The sequence below is a fragment of the Akebia trifoliata genome, chromosome 6 (assembly GCF_017979445.1).
Source record: "Akebia trifoliata isolate Shusen 1 chromosome 6, ASM1797944v1, whole genome shotgun sequence".
Classification (NCBI taxonomy): Eukaryota; Viridiplantae; Streptophyta; class Magnoliopsida; order Ranunculales; family Lardizabalaceae; genus Akebia; species Akebia trifoliata.
The window spans coordinates 37,467-59,278 of NC_141380.1; the positions used below are offsets into that span (position 1 = coordinate 37,467).

The 21,812-nt window shown below is 32.5% G+C and overlaps 1 long non-coding RNA gene across 5 annotated transcripts; it reads left to right on the forward strand.

Annotated features, from left to right (window-relative positions):
• The first annotated feature begins 2,642 nt into the window (after window positions 1-2,642).
• Window positions 2,643-16,641, forward strand: LOC147399323 (uncharacterized). Of its 5 annotated transcripts, XR_015179034.1 has the most exons (8): window positions 2,666-3,135; window positions 4,133-4,299; window positions 4,700-4,811; window positions 11,767-11,870; window positions 14,520-14,605; window positions 14,686-14,756; window positions 14,853-15,220; window positions 16,313-16,641. It is a non-coding gene; the product is annotated as an uncharacterized LOC147399323 (long non-coding RNA). The 5 variants fall into 5 exon arrangements; XR_015179033.1 differs by having other exon boundaries at window positions 2,643-3,135; window positions 11,767-14,756; window positions 14,853-15,023; window positions 15,135-15,220; XR_015179031.1 differs by having other exon boundaries at window positions 2,643-3,135; window positions 11,767-14,605.
• Window positions 16,642-21,812: the final 5,171 nt, after the last annotated feature.

Genomic DNA, 21,812 nt, shown 5'->3' on the forward strand with positions numbered 1-21,812 from the left:
ATATTTGGGAAGGTTCTCGTAAGTCTTTATCCCAACCTTGAGTCAGGTTTGTGCACAATCAGCTAAGATTAAGGCTCAGGTTTGGGAAAATTTTGGCGAAACAAATTCGAGGTGGATTCGAGCATAGATATCAGGCTGCTCGATTTACTTGAACTTAATATGGTTATAATTTAAACTATTTTTAGATATCTTTGTTTCTTTCTCATTACAATACACAATTCACATTTCAAACTTTAGTTAATCATCATCCACTTTTTATTTTATATTTACTTTTAATTTCATATATGTGAAAATTTTAATACATTTTTAGGACAAACAATTGTAAATTACATTTTTTTTAAATGCCATTTATCATTATATAAGACATTTTATTTAGTATTAATGAGGAGTGAGCCAACCAACCCGACCGATCCGTTGGGTTGAGCATTTAATGCTCGAGGTCAGGTTAGGTGTGGGCACAGGTTGACCCCCCTCCCCCCAACTTTATATTTACTTTTAATTTCATATATGTGAATTTTTAAATATATTTTAGGAGATATAATTGTAAATTATATATATATATATATATTTTAAATGCCACTTGTCATTATATAAGACAAGTTAGAAATGAGGACACTCCAACATAACTCTTTTTATTATGTTATGTACAAATTAATTTAGTTAATATTTTAAATTACAAAAAAACTTTAGAATATATAAATTATTTATTTAAATGCTTCTTGCAATTTCTCCAGTAGTTACTAAGAGCAACCGGCCCCCATCTGGATGGCCTTCATCAGGATCAATCAAGTTTAAGGATGTTGTTCTCCAGTACATGCCTGAACTTCCTCCGATTCTCCATGGTTTGTCCTTTGCAATTTCTCCAAGTGAGAAGGTAGGAATAGTAGGGAGGACTGGGTCTGGAAAATATAGCATGCTCAATGCCTTCTTTTGGATTGTGGAGTTAGAAAGAGAAAGAATTGCCGAGATATATGCGTTTACTTGATTCAATATAATAAAAATTTAGCAAAAAAAAAATTTAGAATGTGACTTATTTACATGATTAAATCACATGTCCTTCTTTTTAGATACGATTTGAATATGTAGTGTCTTATTGGAATGAGCATTCCGCTCGTTCATAATAGTGAGCTAATGAATAGAGCCTTAAATTAAAGGAGTGTTGATGGTTTCTTACTCACTATCTCTTCTCAAAGGCTATTTCAAGGACTTGGTGGTGAATGGAATTCCCTAAATGCATATATAGGTTGTGGAGGAAGTTTATAGCATGTGAGAATGCATGTTCAAGAAGTTTCAAGGGTTCAACATGGAAAAGAATTTGCCACACGTTCTTGTGCGGTAAGAGATACAACATTACTCTACTCTCTCCTCTGTCATAGACACTGAATCTTGCTTCTTACTGCACCATGCACATGCCGATCCACATGAGAAAGTGACAAGTGTGAATAACACTTGAAGTGGGACCCATACAAAATTACATAAATACCCTCATTACATCCCTCAAAGTAAAATAAGAAAATAAAATAAGATTTCTAGAAAATTCACTTTAAAATTAACAGTTAGGAAGACCCAGTTAAAGAGAAACAAAGGTTATTTTTTTCTTTGATAGGTATAGCATTAGTAGTTAGCAAATGAAATTGGGTTCTAGGGAAAATTGAAACAAAGATAAAAACACCAAAAACAGAAAGAGTTCAGTTGCAATACATACCTTTAGATGAAGAAATGTTTTTTTTGTAGAGAACATATAACAAGATGTATGGTAAAGTAAATAATTAACTTAAATAGGTAAAAGTACATTGGAGTAGGAAAAAAATCATAAGTAATATTTAAAATAAAAATTCAAAGTGAAATAATTGATGTGAACAACATTGCAAGAAAGAACCTGGTGTCACTAGTATATTAGAAGAGTATAAGGAAAGTGTTTGAAGGGCATGACCTAACTTGGTTGGTTTTTAATTCTGAGTCTGAGTTGAGGTCCGACTGATCTTGTTGGATTTCATCAAGTCGATCATAGTTTGTCATCTTACACTTGTCAACCTAAGGTCTTACCATACTCTATTTTGGGTGATCTCGACTGATAGCAAACGTACAATCTACTTACACGGTAACTGTTCATGGTAGGGCTACAAACCACTAACTTCCTTCCTTTTGTAACGTGCTCAGTTTGGGGTGTTGAGCTCGGCAACTTCCTGTTTACTGACTTGATTTAAAATGTTGACTCATATTTCCAAGTGGGCTCCCTCACCCATTTATGATACGTGTTTTCATCATTTTGCGTGACTAATAGTCTCCACACTTAGCAAGATATAAGATATCTAACTAAGGGCCATTTTGCTTGACATTGTGATTGAGAGTTTTTTTCATGTTGTAGTAATAATTAACTTTTGTCTCAACCGATATAAGAGAGGGGGGGGGGGCATTTAAATCATTTTAATGATAATCTCATAAAAATTAAGTCAATTTAAATAAAAATGTGAATATTTATAGTAATTTTAATATTTTTTTATCTAAATTGAAATATAATTGGGCCTTTCTTAATCTACTTCATTTTTTAAATAAAATATAATTATTTAAATATAATATGTAGGTATTAGTAAATAATTTTAAAAGGAAGTAAAATGATTTATCTAGTGCGAGTGAGAAAGCAAATTGAAATGGCTTCCAGCTGGACAAAATCGTGGCTGGCTCTCGCAACGGTTCGATTTTCCGCCCAAACAACCAAAACCTTCTATTTAAACACCAACCCTAGGACGCTCCAGCTTTCCAACACTACATAAGGCTTCTCTCTCTCTCTCTCTCTCTCTCTCTCTCTCTGTAATTGTGGGTTTTTTCTCCTAATTTGGCTTTTGCAATCCATCGTTCTCCAGAATACTGTGCCTTTGGAAGAGAACCGCGATTGCAATCGGGCTCCCATCTCTCTCTCTCTCTCTCTATGGGATTAGGGTTTTTGATCCTAATGTGGTTTTGCAATCCATATTTCTCCAAAATACCGTACCTTAGGAATAGAACCACGATTGCGATTGGGCTCCCATTTTTGTGAGGCAATCAATCTTCAGATGTTTGGAATGATTTTCTATTTGTTTGTGGAGATGCCAAAGGAATGTCTACCGAAGTCTCCATAACATTGTTCAAGAGCAGGTATGTATGATTAATTTCCTTGAAATTAAGGTCCTGTAAATGGCTCAGATCTGTAAATATTGTAGAATTCTGTTTTTTGATGGATATGCCTTCGTTCTTTCTTTTAGGGGTTTGGTTTTTTGTTTTGTTTTGTTTTGGGTCTATCATATGCACCAGGAGCATTCTGGGTTTGTATTTGATTTTTTTATATTCTAAATTTTCGAATTTTTAGCTTGTTAAATTCAGAAAAAGATGTCTTTATCTATTGTAGATAATAAGAATCTTACTTATTAGGGGGAAAAACTATGAACTAAGAACCTTTGAGAGCTTGTCTGTTTGAATCATATTAGAATCTAGCCATATAATACCCCAATAATTCATGGATCGGAGGTTGGATATAATGGAAATCAAACATTTTTCAACTTAAGGTATGATCACTGTTAGATGGGTTGTTGGATATTTATATTTAGTTAGTTAGGTAGTCGAAAAATTGTATACATGTACAGAGTGTTAATATAACACATCTACAATCTGTAAATGCTGTTAAGCAATCTCCACGAGTTTTCCATTTACTTTAAAATCAAAGAAATGACATTTAAAATTTTGAAAAAACAAAACCCCCACTTCTTATGATATACGAATGACCTTAAAAATGATAGAAATACTCATGTAAATATGAGGACTAACAAGTTCTAAAAAATACATAGATCCATAGAAATAGCCATTTTTATATTTAACTCTATAATTCAAAGTTTATAGTTAACCAAGAGTGATTATGAAGTGTTCCAAGTCACTACCCATGGTGACAACATGCCATCTATTGTAAGGACCCTTTTTGTAAGTGATGCCTATCTCATATACATTCTAGGTATTTAAACTAGGCTTCCTCCATATTCTCACAACATTACAAATAGGCTGTTGTCATGTACTTATTTTTCTTTTGGATTATTTATTTATTTATTGCAATGCTATGTGTTTTTATGATAACATTTAATTTTTAACTAACTATTTTTTGCAGTTCGATCCAACAGTTTTCTCTAGAGTTGGAGTTAGAGAAATGCAGTTCGTATCAACAATAAGAAAGGGATTTCATCTAATTGATGCGCAACTTCCTGTACTCTTGACATGTGTCTCAACAATCATGGTTTCATTATGTTCAACCAATGGACCTAATAATAATGAATGGTAACAACTTTTTTCTTGTTAATCTTAAATCATTTGATATTTAAAATCCAATTGAAGGGAGGGAAGTCTAGATTAAAAGAACCTAGGTTTTAGTAAGTGCCTATATAAAAGGAAGGGGAATTTTGAGATAAAATCCCTCTAGCTTTTGGTCCATAAATTGAGGTCCTTACACCCGTTCCTTGGTTGGCCTGTAGTGAGAGAGTAACAAAAAAATGGCTTGTGACTGATGCCTTTTTTTGGTTTCTCCGATATATTTTTAGCTATGTAGGTCAATTATTTACTATACTACAAATCTTGTTATATGTTCTATGTTACCTCCCAACAGTAGTTCATATAGTTGATTTATAGCACTAAAATCTTGTTTTAATTGAAGCTTTTGAAACAACCATTGCAAATGCAGAAGAGATGGGTGATGATGATAGTGGACTCACTTTTAGGAACATGGAACGCATGCAAATACTGGATGATGATTGCGCAGTAACTAAGTTATTTCCTCAGGAAGTACAGAGGGTGTAAGATTCATACCTTGATAATATTTCTCAACTGATTCACTTGTAGTCTCAATTTAATTAGAGATCTTAGGTATAATTTGGTTCTTAATTGTCTTTCTTTCGATGAATCTAGGAAATTGTATTGGTTTTCTTTCTTGATGTATGATTTATTAATTCTAGGTTTTTAGTGTTATCCTCATTTAATAATTTCTAAAAATAATTTTGTCACCTTTACCTTACTTCTTCATTTAATATGAAAGATTTTGTATTTGCCTTTATTCCTTGATTCCTTAATATCCAAATCAATTTCTTGTTTTGATAGTGTGTTCATATCTACTTCCACTACCTCAATCCTCATTCATTTTGCTCTTCTTGATGCTCATTTAGAACCTTCAAGTTATATATTCGTTCGAATTGGATTTATAATCAGCTTTCACTTAATGTTATGCAAACCATCTTTATCGACTTTTTCTTAATTTATCACCTATTAGAGCTACTCTTGTATATTCTTGAAGGTGTTCATTTCTAATTTTTTTTATATTGTCTTTCTATTGATCCATATCTTCATTGTTATCTTGTGTAGCTCAATCTATTATCTTGATTCTAATTGACCATCCAACATTTATTTCATTAAACGTAATTAGAAAATAAGAATTACTTAATTTTCTAACATATTTATAGTAAACTGTATGCATGCATTAGATGTTTGATTTCATTTGTAGTGAAAATAATGTTTGGATGTTGGATTTCATTTGTAGTGAAAATAATGTTTGCTTGTTTATGATAATTAGTTTTCATATAAAATGTTTTTAGTGGGCAAACAAGAAAATTATTTTTTCGTAGTTTTAAATTTTTTCTTAATAAATAGATGAATAATTTGAACACGACTGAATATTTTTTAAGAATCTAGAGCAGTTGAGTCTATAGTATGAGTTAGATCTCTTTGAATCTCAATTGATAGGCTCTTTACTACTCTTCAATTAGAGGGTGATTCAACTTGTTAGTCTTTGATGATCATAGTGCACCCCTGTCTATTACTAGCAATGATTAGATTGTGGCCATGTTGCAGTTTTTATCACTATGTAATCCTATATGTATCCTTTGATTGAGCTTCCTTAGTTATTTCCTTATGGGTTGAGATGTAGTAAAAATGACTGTTTATAATTAGTGTGAAAGCCGCCATTGGTATGTGCCCTTGGAAAAGGCTGCCTAATTGTCAACTTTGGGTTGAAAAATGATGATACCTGAAGTTCAAAAGTGTGACAGCCACCACATTGCAAAAGGACTAAAAAATCTTATCCCCTAAAAATCTCAATGCAAAATCATAAAAAAGAGGATGAGAGAAAAAAGTGAAAAGAAATGAAGCCCAAAAAGAAAAGAGAAAAAGTGATACATTAGTGTGAAAGCCGCCATTGGTATGTGCCATTGGAAAAGGCTACCTAATAGTAAACCCTAGGTTGAAAAATGATGATACCCTGAAGTTCAAAAGTGTGAAAGCATAAAGGCTAAAAAGCTCATCCTCTGAAAATCTTAATGCAAAATCATAAAAAGGGGGATAAGAAAAAAAAAGAAAAAAAGCACACGAGTGGTGGAGCAGTGGTTGAGCGACTTGGGTTTGCTCCCCAGAGTCGGGAGATTGAGTCTCCTCACTCGTGGTTTTATTCGATGAAATAAAGAGGAATCACTCGTGGTGGAGCAGTGGTTGAGCGAACTGGGTTTGCTCCTCAGGGTCGTGAGATTGAGTCTCACCATTGGTGATTTTACTTTATAAATTAAAATAAACCACCCGAGTGGTGGAGCAGTGGTTGAGCGGCCTGGGTTTGCTCCTCAGGGTCGTGAGATTGAGTCTTCCTACTCGTGATTTATTCGATACACATGTTTGTGGTGGCATGGTGTATCTAAAAGGATTAGTCCTACTTTCAATGGGGTTGGTTGTTACGTCGAAAAAAGAAATAAAAAAGTACATCTCCCTTGGGCACTGGCTAGGTTTGACATTTCACTAGGTTGCATTTAGTTTCCATAGTGATCGAACTGCATGTTGGCCTAATATTTGAACCTAGTCTAGAATAGTCCAGTTCACTATTTCACCTAGTGACGATAAATGTTGAATATTCTTCTAATAGATGAGTAGTAAAAGTGTCTGTCTCAATTATTCATTGACTATAAGACATTCACTGTTGACTTTACTGTCTCTTTTGCCTCTGTTAACTATCCATACTCATAAGGGGTTTAAGTATTGCATATCATTTATGTGGGTTTCATTGATAAGGGAAGATGTTATATTTAATTAGTCATTAAAAGAAGGTCTGTTTGGCTTAGTTTGTCCTGTTTTGGCTTGAAATATTTCTTGGTGACGATCCAAATACTTCCATATCAACTTAGGTCCCCCGTCGAACTCTTTCCTAGTACTCTTCTAATATAATAATGTCACAGAGTTCTTTCTTGCAATGTTGTTCACGTCAGTTATTTAACTTTGGTTTTTTATTTTAAATATTACTTATGTTTTTTTTTCTTACTCCAATGTAGTTTTACCTATTGAGGTCTCAATTATTTACTATACTGCACATCTTGTTATATGTTAGTCCCAATTCTTTTTATCTCTTCTTCTAAGGGTATGTAGTGCAGTTGAATTCTTTTTGTTTTTGGTGTTCTATCTTTGTTTCAATTTGCCCTAGTGCCCAATTTCATTTGCTAACTACTAATGCTATACCTATCAAACAAAAAAATAATCTTTGTTTCTATTTAATTAGGTCTTCTTAACTGTTAAATTTTAAAGTGAATTTTCTAGAAATCTTATTTTTATTTTCTTATTTTATTTTGTGGGATTTAGTGAGGGTATTTATGTAATTTTGTATGGGCACCACTTCACGTGTTGTTCATACCATGTCACTTTCTCATGTGGATCGGCATGTGCATGGTGTAGCACGAAGTAATATTTCGGTGTCCCTTTCTACGATAGGGGCGGAGTATAATGTTGCATCTCTTGTCGCACAAGAATGTGTGGCAAATTCGTTTTCCATGTTGAACCCTCTTGAAGAAGCATTCTCACATGCTATAAATTTCCTCCACCACCTATATGTACATGTAGGGAATCCCATTCACCACCAAGTCCTTGAAATAGCCCTTGAGAAAAGAGAAAGTAAGTAAGAAACCATCAACACTCCAAATTTCATACCTTGTGCAAGTGGAGATCTCATTTCCAACTTGTAAAATTTCCTTAAATTAAATTAATATTTTTCCTTTTCATCCTTTTAATTGTTCTTCTTAGTTGTGAGTCTTGGGCTAGTTTGTTTTACACTATTTGAGAAGTAGAGTTCTAGAATTTTGGATTTCATCTTTCTTCACATTAACCACATAGCCATTGAGTTGTTGAAGAAGTACAATTGACTAAGGTACTTCTAGGTTTTTTGGAATGCTCAATTATCAATCTTCACGGTTTTGTATTTTAGATGTGACGTTGTCTAAAAATGGTGGAACCAAAAAGTTGTGTTACATTAGTGGTAAAACACATTATGAAATAGTGGTTTCTTTTGGTATTCATGAACTACAACGAATTGTCTAAAATCTGTTTCATGGTTAGAGCTATTTTTAAAGAAGCATAACTATTTTAATTGAATTGTAAAAATATTGTGCCTCTTTTGTATCAGAACGCAAACCATCCATCCACCCATCCACCCATTGACCCACCCACTCATACAAACAAAGACCCCCCCCCCCCCCCCCCCCACCCAACCTCTTTCAGGAAAATGACTCTCATAGGATCTGCAATCTTCTCCCTTAAATTTGTTGGATATCTACTCTATGCTTCTTTTGGGGACATTTGGTCTACCACTTAATGGTTAAAAGTGCAACTTCATATCAACCAAGAAGATGTTCACTATAGCTATTATTCAACTATCAAGAACATATTTAACTTGGCTGAAGTAAACTTTCAGATCCTGTTCCACATGGCTGCGCTCACCATTGAAAGGTATTTATGTCCAATAACTTTGTTCTTTTTATTAATTTGTAATTTTTGTTTTCACCTCTCTAAACTCTTTGATGATTAAAATTTGGGTCTTGTGGTAGAAGCTAAGATGATGGTTAGTATCATATCCTATCCTATCCTATCCTGCTAGTATCTATCCAGAGAGGAATCGGGTGATCAATTTTGTATTAGATTCTAAGCCTGTGGTTCCTAATCGATGTGGAAATGGTGAGATGCAACTCCTTACCTTGTTTCACTACTCCTACCTATCAGAGTCAGATAGATAGGTTGGTTTCTAATTTCTTTTATTTACTTTCTTATTGATCAGAGTCAGATTGCTATATTTGGTACATCATGGTCAAGGAGTCGAGTAGCTTTTAGAAGAATAGAAAGTGAGGAATGGTGGTGTGACGAGGAATCTGATGGGCATTTAGATAAGTTCATTTAGAGGGAGGACTCAGAATTTCATGAGGTTGAAGGATGATCTTTAAAGAAAAAAGGAGATTACAGGTATCTGCAATGAAATAATAGATGTATTTCTTTGTTGTTTTCTACCTTGATTATTAGTCTATCTATGATCAATGAATTGAAAATTGAATTATGAATGAAGCATCTCATATTTAATGCCATTTTCTATTACCTATTTAGTCTTATAACATACAAAAAAAGGAAGCTATGTTACCTAGATCTGTATTTTACGATGATGTGTGCTAGCTAACTTTTCCAGTTGAACTAAAAGTCCTAAAGGAAATGATTAAAAATCCGAAGAGAGAGAAACTCAAGGGAGTAAATAAAAAAAAGTTAGTCTTGAAAGAATAGACATTTTGATTTGGTGGGAGAAAAAGTCATGATCACTTACAGAAGGACTAATTACAATTCTAAATAAATGTGTATATATATATATACATATACATATATGGGTTGGGTTCCGTGTACACATCTACAACGTGTTTTGTCCTATGTGGCTAAAAGTGTCGGAATGAGCTGATTTTTGGTGAGGATAGTCTCTATGATTAGGAGATCATCATCACCGAAAATTAGCTCAATCCAAAATTTTTAATCTTGTCAAAAGTGATTTACAAAAAATGGACACTCCACAATTCTTCAACTCATAAATATGGGGTTAGAAGTTTTAGAATTAGCTGATTTTTTGTGGGGATGATCTTCTCGTCATAGAGATCATCCTCACCAAAAATCAGCTCAATCCAAAACTTTTAGCCCACATAAGGCAAAACACGTTGTAGATATATGAGTAGATATGTGTGTACATAGATCCTAATCCTATCTATCTATCTATCTATATATTATTTTTTTGCTTATCATAGGTATCCCCACCCTTCGGGTGAGACTAATCCCATGGTCACATGCACCACTCCCTCGGAAAGTCATACGTGCAACTAGTTGAGTTGAGGGTGAACGGGACCCTGAAGGGGGGTGGCCCCAAGGAATTCATTGCTTCGTGGGGTTTCAAACACTTGACCTACCCTTCCTGAGGAGCTTGTCTAGGCTAGACTTTCCACTAGGCCAACCCTTTGGGGTTAGAATAAATGTAAATTGGTTTGAGGAGAAATGGTGACTTAAGGAAAGAAATTTGTGCATATATAACAAATTAACATGCATCAAAAGGATTGGAGGGTGAGAAAGGGAAGAATGCTTCATGTAGGGTCACTCTCTCAAAGATAGCAACAATATACCATCATTTATAAAAATCAAGTATAGACACGAGTGAGATCCATGACACTCGAAAACTTGGAAATAATAACATCGAAATTGAATAAGAATCACACAAAGGATAGGATTTGCGGACTTTACATTACTTTAAATTTCATATTCACTTTCTTGAATGGCTTTTAACAATATTTTTGAGTTTTGGGATCGAAAATGAAATAATTGAGTTTACCTTTTCAATAAGTTTGAAATTTGGTAGATGTGATCGATATTATTTTTGTCTAGGACTCCAACTAAAGGATTAAATTTCATATTCACTTTCTTGAATGACTTTTAGCAACATTTTTTAATTTTGGGATTGAAAATGAAATAATTAAGTTTACTTTTTCAAAAAGTTTGAAATTTGGAAGATGTATTTTTTTGTGGACTTTTTAAAGAAAAGATTCATTTGTTATATGTAGTGAGATATTATCTTTGATTTGTACTTTGATGGTAGTGAAGATTACAGAGTGAGGTGCATAGAACGAGATTCGATTGTGATATTTTGATGGTTCTGATTAAGTGTTATATGATGAACATGATGACAACCTTTAGGGCTAAATATTTCAGATTATGTTTTTTTAATGTTCTTATAAATCTATTATGAATTCTAGGACTGGAAATTGAATGATTTTGAGTTTCTAGTTAAATAAATCCCGCTGAAGTTGAATGATGCAACCGATATTGTTTGTCAAAATATTATTCCAAAGGATTGGGATTAAAATTTGGTGAAATATTTTTGTGCATGGTGAAGAGTAATTTCATGTGGCCTTTTAGAAGAAGGATTTTTGTGATAAATGGAATAAGTTATGGTTGTTATCTATGTCTTGATGTGATGATAGTGATATTATGGAGTTAGATCAAATTGTGGTGTCTTGATGGCTTAGATTGTATAAATTAAATGAATACTATTGTAGTCCTTGCATTGATGATGGTGAGATCATTTGTGGTGTCTCCAGTAAATAGATTTTTATATTCTATGTTACTTGGAGTGAATATGGTTATAATCTATAAGGGTAAGATTAAATTGTGGTGCTCAAAGGGTTCAAATTGTGTGATATTACTAGTGAAAGTCCCTATATCCTTAACAGATACACAATCTCAACAGTTAAAATGCAAAATCCAACAATTGGGTGTGATTTATCCTCAAGATTCATGCTTTATCTTGACCATTGGATTTGTTTATTTTAACAAAAGGGATTGTGTTTATGGTTTTGATTTTGGTTCCTTTAATTGTATATGGCATTTTATTTTATAGTTTTGCATGTGTTTGTAACTTAATTCTGTTTTGCTTGTGTTTAGGAGGTGTTGCCGACCTTTTTGTGATGTTGTGTAGGGCTTTGCTATGGAAAGTTGAAGTAACAATTTTGACATTTGTTATTCCCACAGTACTTCTTGTGCACCAGGTATTTTTTCCACTCAAGTTGTTCATCACTAATATTAAGAACTCTATTGAAATAACTTGATGTTTTTGGTGAAAATTAGAAATACAACAAGTTTTAAAATTGATGGTATAATCCCCTCAACTTTGAGCTTCCTTGCAAGCATAATGGAAGATGGACTGCTTAGAAAATTAGAATTGTACTCTTGTGAAACCACCTGTGAATCTTGTCAATTGGTTTTCTTTTTTCTTATATGTTTTTAACTATTTAAATATATTTTAGTTTATTGTTTATGAAGCCAATTTTCTTGTCTTACAAATATGAGGTGGCTTTGAACTTGGAACTAATACTTTGCTCCACAGAACACTGATTGATCATGTTATGGCTGTTTGAATGTCTTTCATGTGTTAAAATTATTTGACATTTTTTTGGGAAGCATGCCATCATAGTGTGTATATATAGTACATATATTCGTATAGGTTCAGGATTTAGTGACTTATGAAGAAAACACATGATCTGTTTGTGGTGGAAGGAACTCATCCTCGGGATTAGTATATTTGAGATGTGTTATCAAGATATGTTTAGATCCCTACCTTTGGATTTTGTATTTATACATGGTTGGGATTTTAGTCATTCTTCACAAGTTTATATATTTATCTGTTCTCTTATTTATGTTCTCTATTGGAGGCATGTCTCAGGTACATAATTATGTATAATTCAGTATGTTTTCTCAGCTTGAGTAGTGAAGAGATAAACAATCGATACATATCAGGATAGCTGTTTGTCAATGGTCCCTATATGTATCCAGTGAGAAGTTGCTGAAATTTTGCTTTAAGGCATTCAACACAATGCTAATCATCATCAAAGCCTTGCACCGAAAATTCCTAAGAAGCTTTTTAAATTAAAATACCCATGTTGGATTTTCTCAGTGAAACTTGTAGTAGATGCTGCCAATGCTATACGTGACTATCAGCATCAGATTTCTGAACTAACCCCTATTTTCAAAAATGTTTGGCTCTCTTTAGGATTAGGGCCTCCGAATATATATATAGATAGATAGATAGAGAGATTTTTTTATAGGTATAGGATTAGTGTTAATGAAATTGGGTTCAAGGGGGATAGTCATTTTATGCAACTTATTTCCAATATAATCTTTTTACTTGATTGGCAAAGTTAATTTGTTGATTAATAGAAATTACTAATGCAGTATTTCATTATGTATTTTATCTGATATTATTCACAAGGTCGTTGCTTCCATTTGCACTAATTTTTTTTCCTATTTAGTTTTTTTGGTTGTAGATGATTTTTTTTAGATTAAGAAACTTTAGGAGTGCTGGATTTTGTTGCTACTTCCGTTGCTTTTTTGATAATTGATTTCGCATTAAAGCATATGTACATCTGATGGCAGCCTTTTAGATTTCTAGATTCTTAGCTACTGGATTGAATAATCTGTCTACTTAATTATTATTCGATATAATGACAATAACAATTTACTTCATCCCTAAACACAAATCTTGATATCCAGTGTCTTGTAGAATACTTTTGGACCTAATAACCTAATAAATGGTTCTATACGCATTCATTCAACTTGATTTGTAGGTCTAATCAATACACATTCACAAAGTACTTCCATATTTCTACTTTTACATGGTTGTATTATTTTTCTTTTGGTAAACATTTGACATCTTGAAGATACTAAGAGCGCAAGTTCTGTCTGCTAAACTTGTGCACCTTTTTACCTTCAGCGTTAGCTACATCTGAGGTATTTTGTTTATCATTTTAATTTTAATTTTCATGTTAAGATAAGTTACTGCAAGTTATTTCTTATGATTAGTCAGGTTGCTCTCTTATTTTTTAGTCCCTCTCCATGAAGGTTGCTTCTGTGAACCCAATGTCTTTTATTTGCTTATATTTTTCATTTTTATTATTTGAAATTGATGATTATTGTTTTTAACATGAAATTTTAGAAAACAAAGTAGCTTGGTCTTACCATTGCAATTTATGCACCAATCCAGTCCTACTAGGGATGGCAATTTTGCTCTCTCTCGCTGGCTCCTCGACCCACCCCTAGAGGGTCGATTTTTCCCACTTTTAAATGATTTCGGGTTGGTTATGTTACTATAAATGAAAAAATCAATTCCATTTCGGGGCGGGGACATTTTTTATGTACCCCGCCCCAATTATATTTATATATATTAGATCTCATGGTGAAACTTAGATTAAATTTATTTTAATTTTGAAACGTGCACTTTTCATATCTTCACCTAAAACCTTTATTGCTTCAGTTGGTACTTATGCGTCTCTGTGTAACGTTAGAATGCGCACGCTTGTCCACTTATTACTGTACAGTTGTCCCATTTTTTGAAAATCCCTCATGATATTCTTGTTTATAGAATCACACCCTCCCCCACGCCATCCCACCTAGAAGAATGTTTTAAGTAGGGTGATTAACATAGAATGTTTAAATACAGTGATTCTCTGGAGAAATACTTGATGCCATGCACTTTTCTTGTTTTTAACCTATTTTTCATATTCTTTGTAAAATAGAGTGATTGCTGATCTTAAATTATTTTACTTGCTATTTACCTACAAAAATTTTCCCTGGTTTTAAATATGTCTAAAATAAATCAAGAGCACTACTTTCTGATTAATGGAGAGGTTTAATTGTAAAAGTGCAAGTGAGGTTATGGAAAATGAAGAAAACATCTCGCATCTCCGTCATTGGGTCTCCTTTAGAGGACAAACATTGTGCAGAATAGGTAGCCGATGAATTTTTTTCCCCTTTAATTTCTTATGGTACCTAGTGTGTGGATTTTTATGAACGGTATTGATTTTTTAGTTAGAGGAATGATTTACTATCGGAGGGCTTTAAAGCTTCAAGATTTCTATGTGACATGGCTTCAGAAAGTGGTAACCACAATAAAACTTTTTTGCAATGTTTCTAGTGATGTGGTTAATCTTTTTTTGGGTGATTATGTTGTGATTCTTTTCATTTTGAACATATAGAGATTTTGGAAGGCTACAAGGCAGTTATTGTTCCATCAGAGGAAGAGAAAAAGAGCCAGAGATCACTCTATGTTCAACTAGAGGCTGTGGATGATTGCGCCCTATAGAAACATCTATGACCTTATGATTGCATAACTAATATTCTTCCTTGCAAAGCATAATTGAATATGTGTATATTTTTTTTTGAATTTTTGTGTTTGTATAAATTGATATCCTTTTTTTCTTTTGTGGGGTCCTCTTGATTAGTGTTCATGTCTCAAATCATGAATCCACTTGTTTCAGACGACGAAGCAAAATGGGAGTCTATTTTCTTGAAGCCGTGCACGTACAAAGAACAACATTTTGTTTACAATTCATTGAGAACCCAGGTCTGTTCATTTATTTTCTTCTATATTAATATTTAGTTAATAATCTAAGGTTTAGTAGCAAGCCGTTAAATGTTTGTTTTTCTTTGAGACGAGATGCCTTGGTATTAGTGTTTTGAAATGAGGAGCTACTTGATTTTGAACCCTTGGTGGTTAGTGGCTTATGGATGGTGTGTGAATAATGAGTGGTTTGTGGTTTATGTTCTAGGGATTTTTGATTTGGGATTTTGGACAAGTTGCATTTCATAGCAAGTTATTAGATGTTGGATTTTTTTTGGGAAAAGATGACTTGGAAGAGTCAACTTGGTATTAGTGCCTAATGAAATGAGACGATAGACCTGATTTTGAAACCTTGGTGGCTAGTGGTTCATTTATGAGTTCATGTTTTTATGGAATATGGTTTATGTTTTATAGACTTTGGGTTTTAGGTAAGTTGAAAGTTGGGTTTTATACGTTTTGAGTTCGGATTTTTTTGTCCTCAGTGGATTTGTCAAGGTTGTTTTGGAAAATTAACTTCATTTAAAGTTGGGACTAGAAATCGGGTTTAAAAAATGTGAGGGTTAATGATCAAGTAGTGAGTTGTCACATTCAATCTTTTAGATTTAAAAATTCATAGTTGTTCAAGTGAGTTGATTTGATAATGTTATTAATGGGAAAGGTTGAATTTGTTTAATTAGAGCAAAATCTCAAATAAACTTACTAACAACATATGCACTAGAAGTCCTTGAACCTTAAAAATTGTTAGGGAGGTATTATTAGTTTTAGCTTAGATAAGAGTTTCCTAAAATTTTTCTTTTTTTAAGAATTGGAAAACCTTAGATTGTTTGTATAATTTATAAGGTTCGTATGTTTCTTGTGAATTATTTCAGTTGTTCGAGATATGCAAGTTTTTTAGTTGAAAATGTTACTGTGATAGTTATTTGGGTTTGATTATGGTTTGTCTTTTCATTTTTTAATGTTTCTTCTAGAAAATGGGGTCTCCAATTAGATTTTGTGTTTTAGATTCATCATTTACTTTATTTTTTTGGTTTTAAGACTGAAATTTTGAATTAATTTTTTTTTAGTGATTTGGGTTTTGACAAATTGATTTTGTAGGTTTGGATTTCTGATGGTGGAGGATGAGGATGCTTTGGAAGAGTTATTCTTCTATATTTGTGAGGATTTATTTTTTAGAATTTTTGTAAGGATTACTTGTCAATTTTTAATTTTTATCTGGGAAGGCCCATATTGTAATAGATTTAAGGAAGAAGGACAGTGAGACGTAATTGTCTCGGCCCCTCGGATTCGTACATTGAAATTGGTGTCGGTAGCTTGAGTCGATTCAGTCATCCCTCGTCTAGAACGGGAGATAAGTTATTTCACCACGAATCCATTGTAAGTGAGTTCCTTTTTTTACGTGTTTGTATATGTTCCCAATTTTCACACTTTGGACGTATCACTTTTACATAAAAAGGGCATTCCTACGGGGAGGACACACGATAAGATAAGGATCATATTTTATTATTGATTCCTTGCCTTTTTAGGATTAAAAATTGACTCACATAAAATGTCCAATGTCTCAAATTAATTAAAATTCAGTAGACTAAAAATCGTGAGGTGATGTTATTGTTTAGTAGATAGTCATTAATAGTTAGTATTTGATGTGGTTAGTTGGTAGATATCAGTGCTTCATTGTTAGTGTGTAATAATTGTTTTAAAATTATGGTTAGAGGTAGATTGTTTATAATAAGAGGTAATTTTTACAAAGGGTTTATGCCTTGAGGAACACTTTATTATGCAATGAGTCTTACATCTCAATAGTTATTGTGCATTATTGTTGCTATTTAGTTGGTAGTCGTTAATAGTTAGTGCGAAATGTAATTAGTTGGCAAATGTAAGTGTTTCATTTGGTTAGTAATAGTTGTTTTTACATTTTAGTAGATAGTCGTTAATAGTTTATGTGAAATGTAGTTAATTGGTAGATGTAAGTGTCTTGTTTGTAGGTTTTTCTTGTTTTTATATTTTTAATGATACATCCTACATTTTTACTGTTTAAACAATCGTTGGAGGTATGTAATTGGTTAGGTGGTGCAAGAATCCAATTTTTTTGGGATTGGTTTAGTGTTGTCAAATTAGATTTTGTAGAAACTGTTTTATTAGTGCAAAAATTTAGACTTTTGTATATGTTTTAGTGAGTTTAGATTTTGTGTGACACAAAAATTATATTCATGTCACAGGTAATTATATATATCTAGAGGTAAATATTTAGTGGTTAGTGTCTATTATTGTTATTATTTAGTAGATAATCATTAATAGTTAGTGTGAAATGTAATTAGTTAGCAGATGTAAGTGTTTTGTTTGATTAATAATTAATAGTTGTTATTGTTTAGTAGATAGTCGTTAATAGTTGGTGTGTAATGTGGTTAGTTGGTAGATATTAGTGCTTCGTTATTAGTGTGTAATGATGATTTTAAAGTTATGGTTAGAGGTAGATTGTTTATAATAAGAGCTTTTTACAAAGGGTTTATGCCTCTTGAATTTTTTTTACCTATTTTTTTATATAGAAAAACTCTTTTTTTTTTTTTTTCTTTTTTTTGTGTTTGATTCTTTTATTTTTTGTTTTAATTATTCTCTAGTATATAATAGGATCTAAAATACTATTCCCAGGCTAAGAATAGTTGTTTATTTGATGTTTGATACTCTATGAGTGATGATACATTCTACATTTTTAATATTTAATTTTTATTTGATGTTTTGAAGGTTTTACTTGTTTTTATATTTTTAATGATACATCCTACATTTTTAATTTTTAAAAATCGTTTGGAGGTGTATAAGCCTTACTTTTTGTAATTGGTTAGGTGGTGTAAGAATCCAATTCTTTTGGGATTGGTTTAGTGTTGCCAAATTAGATTTTGTAGAAACTGTTTTATTAGTGCAAAAATTTAAACTTTTTGATCTGTTTTAGTGAGTTTAGATTTTGTGATTGTTTTGTGTGACATGAAAATTAGAAGTTTTGGAATGGGCTGATTTTTGGTGATGATGATCTCCTCACCGTAGAGATCATCCTCACCGAAAATCAGCCTATTCCAAAACCTCTAACCCATGTTTTGCCAAAATGTTTGTTGCTGAACATTTCCCTATGTATATATATATCGAGGTAAGTATTTAGTGGTTAGTGTTTATTATTGTTACTATCTAGTAGATAGTGTCATTTGGTTAGTTATTAGATGTTATTGTCTAGTAGTGAAAGCGCCCTCGATCCGCGGGGTGCGCGGATCCGCTTTTGACCCTTGAGATTTAGGAGTCGTTACCTAGTTATTATGGTCTAGGAACCAAACTGACTTAAAACGGATACTGAACTAATCTACTATAGAAAATCTGAATCCGGGGATCATGTTACGGGGTTGGAAGGTGTTAGGCACCAACCCCGCCCGGCCATTGCTGGTCTCTACTTATCCCAAATAAATCTACATCGCTAATGACAAACCTAGATTAAAAAATAATGAAAAATCTTACCTTCGATCTGCAAAAGTGATATTCCCTCAAATCTGGTGAAAATGGCTCCTTGTACCGTATTCCTCACTTCGTTCTATCTCCGGATCTGATTTCTGATTTCCGAGGTAAGGTATCTCCTTCTTGGATCTGGGTGTTTCGAATTTGTTGTGGATTTTTAGGATGTTTTTTAGAGGTTTTTGGGTGTTTTTTAGGCTAAAATCGGAGTAGGGGTGTTAGGAAAGGAGTTGGGGCTCCAAAATTAGGGTTTTGGGGAGATTGTGGAGGCTTCTTCACCTACTTTTTCTAGGATTTTTTCTTTGATACGAAAATAGGGTGTGGAGGCTCCTATTTATAAAGTTTTTAGAAGCATTAGGGTTTGATTAGGGTTTGATTAGGGTTTCAATTAGGGTTTTGACTTAGTCTTTAGGGTTTTAATTTAGGGTTTTGACTTTAGTCTTATGAGATTGACTTGATTAGTTTAGATTAGGGTTTTGATTTAGGGTTTTGACCTTAGTCTTATGAGATTGACTCGATTAGTTTAGATTAGGGTTTTGATTTAGGGTTTTGACTTTAGTCTTATGAGATTGACTTTAATACTTGACTCTAGTCTTACTTAATTGACTTTAATTTTGACTCTAGTATTATTTGATTGACTTTAATATCTTGACTTTAGTCTTGCTTGATTGACTTTAAATTTTTGGAGAACCCCTCTCTATTATATCTTTAATTCTTTGGACCCCCAAATGGAGGGGTCCTTAAAGAAATATCTTGCGAACCCTCAACAATTTTGCTTGAAAACCTGATTGATAAATTTTTTGGTTTAAATTTTAATAATTAATTTTATTAATGTTTCACTTTACATTATTTAATGATTTATTTATTAATTTCGAAAATTTTAATTATTAAAATTATGAAATTATCATTTTGTCCTCGAAGAGGATTTTTTACGTTTTAAGTCGTTTTTCAATGTTCCAGGATGTTTTGGAATCAATTTTTCGTAAGAAATTCAATGGGAATGTTGGTTTTTGTCATTTATGAATTTTTTGTGTGAAATGGTCGTGAATTTTATGAGGTGTATTTTCGTAATTTTGTCGAATTTTGTGAAAATTGACGAAATGATTTATTTGGTTTCGATTTGTCGTTTTATGTATTTGAACTGATTTTCCTTAGCGTAATGTAGGCTCTAAGGTTGTTTTGATGTTAGGGGTATTTTGGTAATTTAGTTATTTTTAGTGATTTTTATCGTGAAACTTTTTTTTTGTTTGCAAGATGATGATTTCTATGTTTCTGGGGTCGTATTTTCCTAGTGTAGCGTGATTTCTAAGTTTTGTCAGTTCGAGATACCTCATCCGGATTTCTGAAACATATCTGGTAACAAAATAAAGCATTGAAATAGACATCCATCATTGGGAACTTTTGCGATCAGGTTGACGACTTGATTAATCAGGCGAATGCAAAAATGGGGTGTCTACAAGTAGATAGTTGTTGTAAGAGGTAATTTTTACCAAAGATTTATGCCTTGAGGCTTCGCCTCATGCCTCACGCTTCATTATGCAATGAACCATCCACCCCAATACATTCAACATAACCCAAAATCATGAGTCAATTTTATTTTTAATTTCTTGTATTATTTTACACAAATACCCTCCCAATGTCTCTTATTTATATAACCATGCTAAATAGAAGTGTATTTTGTATTTCAGAAATCTCTTTAAAACCTAAAAATTTTCCTATAAAAATTTTTCTTCTTAGAGGCTTCAATATTCATTGAATTCGAATCCATTGGTTCCTACAACTTTCTCATGAAAATTGTGATAAAATAGAACTAAGAAATCAAAGATTCACTAAGGTTTTAGGGTAATGGGAAAGGTTGAATTTGTTTAATTAGTGTAAAATGTCAAATAGAAGTCCTTGAATCTTAAAAATTGTTAGGGAGGTATTATTAGTTTTAGTTAGATAAGAGTTTCCTAAAATTTGTCTTTTTTTAAGAATTGGAAAACCTTAGATTGTTTGTATAATTTATAAGGTTCGTATGTTTCTTGTGAATTATTTCATTTGTTTGAGAAATGCAAGTTTTTTAGTTGAAAATGTTATTGTGATAGTTATTTGGGTTTGATTATGGTTTGTCTTTTCATTTTGTAATGTTTCTTTTGGAAAATGGGGTTTCCAATTAGATTTTGTGTTTTAGATTCATCATTTACTTTATTTTTTTAGTTTTAAGACTGAAATTTTGAATTAAATTTTTTCTAGTGATTTGGGTTTTGACAAATTGATTTTGTAGATTTGGATTTCTGATGGTGGAGGATGAGGATGTTTTGGAAGAGTTATTCTTCTAGATTTGTGAGGATTTATTTTTTAGAATTTTTGTAAGGATTACTTGTCAATTTTTAATTCTTATCTAGGAAGGCCCATATTGTAATAGATTTAAGGAAGGAGGACAGTGAGACGTAATTGTCTCGGCCCCTCGGATTCGTACATCGAAATTGGTGTCGATAGCTTGAGTCGATTCAGTCATCCCTCGTCTAGAATGGGAGGTAAGTTATTTCACCACGAATCCATTGTAAGTGAGTTCCTTTTTTTACTTGTTTGTATATGTTCCCAATTTTCACACTTTGGACGTATCACTTTTACATAAAAAGGGCATTCCTACGGGGAGGACACATGATAAGATAAGGATCAGATTTTATCATTGATTCCTTGCCTTTTTAGGATTAAAAATTGACTCACATAAAATGTCCAATGTCTCAAATTAATTAAAATTCAATAGACTAAAATCATGAGATGATGTTATTGTTTAGTAGATAGTCATTAATAGTTAGTATGTGATGTGGTTAGTTGGTAGATATTAGTGCTTCGTTATTAGTGTGTACTAATTATTTTAAAATTATGGTTAGAGGTAGATTGTTCATTATGCAATGAGCCATCCACCCCAATGCATTCAACATAACCCAAAATCGTGAGTCAATTTTATTTTTAATTTCTTGTATTATTTTACACAAATACCCTCCCAATGTCTCTTATTTACATAACCATATGCTAAATAGAAGTGTATTTTGTATTTAAGGGATCTGTTTAAAACCTAAAAAATTTTCTATAAAAAAATTTCTTCTTAGAGACTTCA